This window comes from Neomonachus schauinslandi, chromosome X (genome assembly GCF_002201575.2).
Source record: "Neomonachus schauinslandi chromosome X, ASM220157v2, whole genome shotgun sequence".
Lineage (NCBI taxonomy): Eukaryota > Metazoa > Chordata > Mammalia > Carnivora > Phocidae > Neomonachus > Neomonachus schauinslandi.
In genome coordinates, this window is record NC_058419.1 from 88082162 (window position 1) to 88088035 (window position 5874).

Sequence of the window (5874 nt, forward strand, 5' to 3'; positions counted from 1 at the left end):
TCTCTGATCCAATTTTCATTCCTTTTTATAGCTGAATAGTATTCTCTCATCCATTTTTATCATAAAATAAGTGTATCATTCTTTTTGTTTGTTGTTTTGCTAAAGATTTTATTTATTTATTTGAGAGAGAGAAAAAGCAAACATGAGCAGGGGGAGGGGCAGAGGGAGAAGCAGGCTCCCTGCTGAGCAGGGAGACTGACATGGGGCTGGATCCCAGGACTCTGGGATCATGACCTGAGCTGAAGGCAGACAACCGAATGAGCCACCCAGGTGCCCCTTGTTTATCATTCTTTTACTTGGTGAATAGTAGTTCTAGTTTCACCGAAATCCTTACCTGAACTTTTCTCTTTTTTAAGAACCTCCTCTAACATTGTTGGTTTGCAGTACATATAGCGTGGGTCGGTATTTCAGTGTAATTAAAGAATTTTCATAACAGAAAACAAGTGAAAGGTTAAGGATGTGGAAGCATCCAAGAAAAAGCCTTCTCGAATTAGGAATTTTTGAATATTTATAATGTATCAGATAATTTAGAAATAAAACAACATCCTTTCTGTTTCTTTTGGTTGTTAAGCCCAAGGAATCTTACTATGTTTTTTGTAAGTGAAACCTGAATGTAGGAAAATGAAGTCTAATACTGGTCACAATCCATTAAAATCTATACATTGTAAAACAAAGGGTAGTTATTAAGTATAAAGTAATATTTAAAAACAGAACAAAAAGAAATGATTTAGCAATGTCAAGGCCGGCTTTGGGGTGACATGTGTGTTTCAGTTTCTTTCGTCCCCAGCACAGCTTTCGGTTTGTTTAGCAAACGTCCAAAAACAATTAAAAAAAAAAAAAGGAGCAAGTGATGAGCCTAAATAAACTGTTTCTGGGGTTCGGAGGAGGAGGGTGTTAACTAGTTTAAGGATGATTTTGTGTCACGGGCAATCAGAAGGTATACTAAGGTGAGGGGAGCTAATAAGCACACAAAATGTCATAAAGTGGCACGAGAGAAAGGCAAACAATTTTGGAGTTTCCTTTGTCCTTCATTGTAGAGAGTGGTCTTTTCATTGTGCTTAGTGGTGATAGTTATTTTTAGTTTTTACGGGGAAAGTTATGGGCATAGGGATGTGCTATTTGAGACTTAGTGAACTCCCATAACACCACTCTTAGCTGACTGGATCCACTGTTTTAAATTTGCTCTACACACCAGGATATGGAATAGGCTGCCAACTTTCAGCATCTCTAAGAAGTCTAACTACAAACTCTTGTTTGCAAAAAGAGTTAGATGCTTCAAAAGTATGTCTGATGAAAATAGTAACATTTCTTTTTTTCCTTATAAAAATAACATATGTTTATTGTGAATTTAGAAATGGAGAAGAGAATAATGAAAACAAATTCATATATTATTTCCCAGAGATAAGATAATCACAGTGAAATTTTCTTGACATATGTATAAGGTTATTTATTATACCAGTCAGCCATGTGATCATGAGGGAGAATAGCCTACACACTGACAACCATTCTGTTTTTCACTTTCAGTACACGATTCAGTAAATTATACGAGATAAAATGGGCTTTGCATTAGACAACTATGTCCAGTTGAAGGCTAATGTAAGTGTTCTGAGCATGTCAAAGGTAGGCCAGCCGAAGCTATGATGCTTAGTAGGTTAGGTGTATTAAATGCATTTTTTTACTTACAGTATTTTCAACTTATGTTTATTGGGATGTAACTCCATTGTAAGTTGAGGAAGATCTGTATACTCACACAGTAGAATACTATTTAGCCAAAAAAATGCTTTAGGTACTGAGGTTAAAAATCGGAAGTCTTTATTATTAAATGGGAAAAGCAAGGTAAAGAATAGTGAATGCTACCTTTACTGAAAGAAAGAAGTAGGGCTATATGAAATATACTCATATTGGTTTGGGTGTATTTACTTAGGAAAAGGAGAAGATAGATATGAAATAAGTCAAAGTGGTTATCTACTTGGGGTGGGGGGAGGAAATGGGATTAAAGGAATCACACTGGGAGTACGACTTCTCAATATCCACACTTTTATTTTGGTTTTTGATTCATATGAATGTCTACTCTATTTTTACAAAATGAAACTAATGTAAGCTGTAGAGCTGAAATATAGCCTCACATTTGCCATTCAAATTGAGGAAGTAAAATAATGTATTATAGCCAACATTGGGAAAACTTTATTCATCTTTTTGAATGAATGCCTTTACTTTTATTATTTTTTTAAAAGATTTATTTATTTATCTGAGAGACAGAGAGCACAAGTGGGAGGGGCAGAGAGAGAGGAATAAAGACTCTCAAGCAGACTCTGCACTGAGCGCAAACCCCGACATGGGGCTCAATCTCACGACCCTGAGATCATGACCTGAGCTGAAACCAAGAGTCGGACGCCCAACAGACTGCACCACCCGGGAGCCGCTGAATGCCTTTATTTTTAACAAAGACTGGTGATTTGGTTCAGGACATGCTATCCTAAAATGTGACACCTTAGTGTATTGAATATTTTAAGTTGAAGGAGTTTGAGAACACAGCAGAAGCAGGAAGATCACTCTGAAACTCCCCCCACCCCTGGCAGGTGAGAAGACCCTCGTGCAAGAGGTACCCACCCCATACCTAGAGGAAAGGGGCATCCTTATCTCCAAAGACAAAGGCAACTGAGAAGAAGCCTAACAAATAGGCTTAACAAACTTAGCAAGTTTCCAGTTTACTACGCTTACGTCATACCCTTTGACCTATCATATATCTCCATGACTCTCCACTCTTTGTCAAACCTAACATAAAAATATTCAGGTCTAACTGTTTCTTTGGGTCTTCATTTCCTCCTTGCCATGTAAAATTTAGGTTAAACAAAACTGTATGCTTTTCTCCTGTTAATCTATCTTTGTCAGTTTAATTTTCAGACCTAGCCAGGGACCCTGAGTGGGGGTCAAGGAAACTTTTTTCCTCTCCTACACAGAGAGTTTCTGGTTGATGGCAATCAGAGAAACAGATTGTTACCTGCTTGTTTTTGTGTGTGTGTGTGTGTTTTAAATTTTTATTTATTTATTTGTCAGAGAGAAAGAGAAGGCCGGCCGAGGGAGAGGGAGAAGCAGACTCCCTGCTGAGCAGGGAGCCCGATGTGGGACTCGATCCCAGGACCCTGGGATCATGACCTGAGCTGAAGGCAGACACTTAACCGACTGAGCCACCCAGGCACCCCACCTGCTTGTTTTTTGATTGAGAGGAGTAAAGGTAATTTTGTTTTCTATAAAGCAAGAACTGATTGGGAGTTTGGGTGAAGCTGAGACAGACTCACTCTGGTAGTAGATTCTTTTTTTAAGAGAAACTGACTGAACAAGAATGAATGGGATCAGCTGGCTAGTAAAGTCAGTGCTTAGCTGCCTGGGGGTAGTAATTTAATTTGCAGTCTCTCATCCTGAGTTAAGGTTGCTTGAAAACATATTTCGTGTGAGAATATTGAATGAATATTCAGTAAAATATCAGGAGAATGGCACATGAGTAGCAAGTTTCCTGGAGAGTCTGAAGAGATTTAGAAGAATCAAGGCATGTAAAACTGTAGAAACAGAATTTTTATAGCTAGAGACACATATTAAACAAAACTGAAAACAACCAAATAAGCAAAAACCCTGTAGTATCGTTCATTTGTTGATTGAGAAGTGGCAAAAAAAAAAAAAAAATCGAGGAAAGAAGAGCTCTTATTTGAGGATAAACTGACCAAATGGGGGGGGGGGGGGGGGGGGGGGGGGGGGAACCAGATCTTAAAGAACTGTTAGAGATGGAAAACTGCAGGAGTAGAAATAAAAAGCAACCACAAAATATTCGGATAAATCTGTAAATCTGCTGTCTACATGGGCCATGTTATAAAATAAAAAATGGTATTTTTGGATAAAGAACTGGAGGAACTACAAGATCCTAAATCAATGAAAATTCTGTTTTTCAGGATTTTCTGGGTTTAACAGGGAAGAAAGCAGAACTCTGGTGCACTTTAGGGAAATTTCTGACCTCAAAGCTCCCTTACATTTCTAAAACTGATTCCACAGTTGTAGTGCTTATAGAGATAGTCTATCATGAGAACCTAGTAGCTATGTGGGATTGACTAATTTATAAGTATTGGAGTAAAACAGTGGTTCTCAAAATGTGAATCTTTTCAACATCATGTTTTTGAGATGAATCAATGTTGTGTGTTTAGTAGTTTGTTCATTGTTGTTGGCCAGTAGTATTCTATTGTATGAATATACCCCCAGTTTATCTGTTTGCCTGTTGATATGGAATATTTCAGGCTTTTGGCTGATGTGTTAAATGATGCGTTTCTGTACAGTTCTTTGTTTAGACATATTTTCATTTATCTTTTTTTTTTAAGATTTTATTTATTTATTTGACACAGACAGAGAGAGAACGAGAGCAAGAACACAAGCAGGGGGCTGGGAGAGGGAGAAGCTGGCTTCCTGCTGAGCAGGGAGTCCGACGCGGGGCTCGATCCCAGGACCCCGGGATCATGACCTGAGCCGAAGGCAGACGCTTAACCGACTGAGCCACCCAGGCGCCCCTAGACATATTTTCATTTATCTTGAAAAAACATCGAGGAGGAGAATTTCTGCGTCCTATAGTAGGTTACGTTTGACTCTATATGAAACTGCTGCACTGTTTTCCAAAGTCGCCACCCTACTGTGCAACCCGTCAGCAATGCATGAGTGTTCCAGTTGTGTTGCATCCTTGCCAACACCTCAAATTATCAGGTGTTTGAATTTTAGGCATTCTAGTGGGGGTATAGTAGTACCTTACGGTGGTTTTAATTTGCATTTCTCTGATGACTTATGATTTTGAGCATCTTTCATTCTGTGTCTGCTTTTTAAAAAAGTACAATACTAAACTCAAAGACCCTAGCCCGTACCTGTGGAGGCATCTGATTCCAAAAGTCTTAGGATGACGCAATAAGTGCACATTTCATGTTGGCATACATCTCTACAAATCACAATGCTCTTAGGATCAGTATTATGCCCATGGTTCCCGACATACGATAGTTTCAATAAACATTGGCTGAGTTGTGGTCTAAGGAAATGCTTAAAGGCACCTGTTACCATAAGTAAGGGTAAGAAGCGTTTTTCAGAAGGAGATGTATCTGATTTAACTTGAATCTTCCAACATCTCCCACTTTATTGGTGGTGAAACTCCTGGGGGGAAACTAGTGTTTAAGACTTTTGAATAAATGTTCCTAATAATGACAGAATCCTTGAAACTCAAAGATTAGAAAAAAGACTCCTGTGTAAAGCAGTTCTTTAAAAATACAGGGAATACTCTCTCCTGGATGTAGATTCTTCAGTTACAAAATGGGACAATTAGTGAATCTGAGTCCTCTTTCAGCTGAGTCAATTCTCACTATTTTGAACTTCCCATGACTATTAGGTAGGTTGTTCATGTGATTAGATTACTTAGCTGTAACAACATGGTTTTGGAGGAAAAAGAATATCCCTGTTATTACTGACAGTGAGATATGTTCCTTGTATCTCTATTGAAGATAATAATGTGAAATGAGCCTCTTGATTTTCTAACTGTGATAGTCAAATATGCACGAAATCTTTCCCCCCAATATTTTCTTATGAAAATCTTTTGTACATACAGAAAAGTTGAGACAATGTTAGGATGGACACTCAGATACTTATTATCTAGATTCTATAATTAAGATTTTGTTATGCTTCTTTTATCACATGTCTATCCATCATATTTTGTTAACATATTTCAAAATAAATGACAGATACCAGTACACTTCCTCTTAAAAGCTTATAAAATTGGGGCGCCTGGGTGGCTCAGACGGTTAAGCGTCTGCCTTCGGCTCGGGTCATGATCCCAGGGTCCTGGGATCGAGTCCTGCA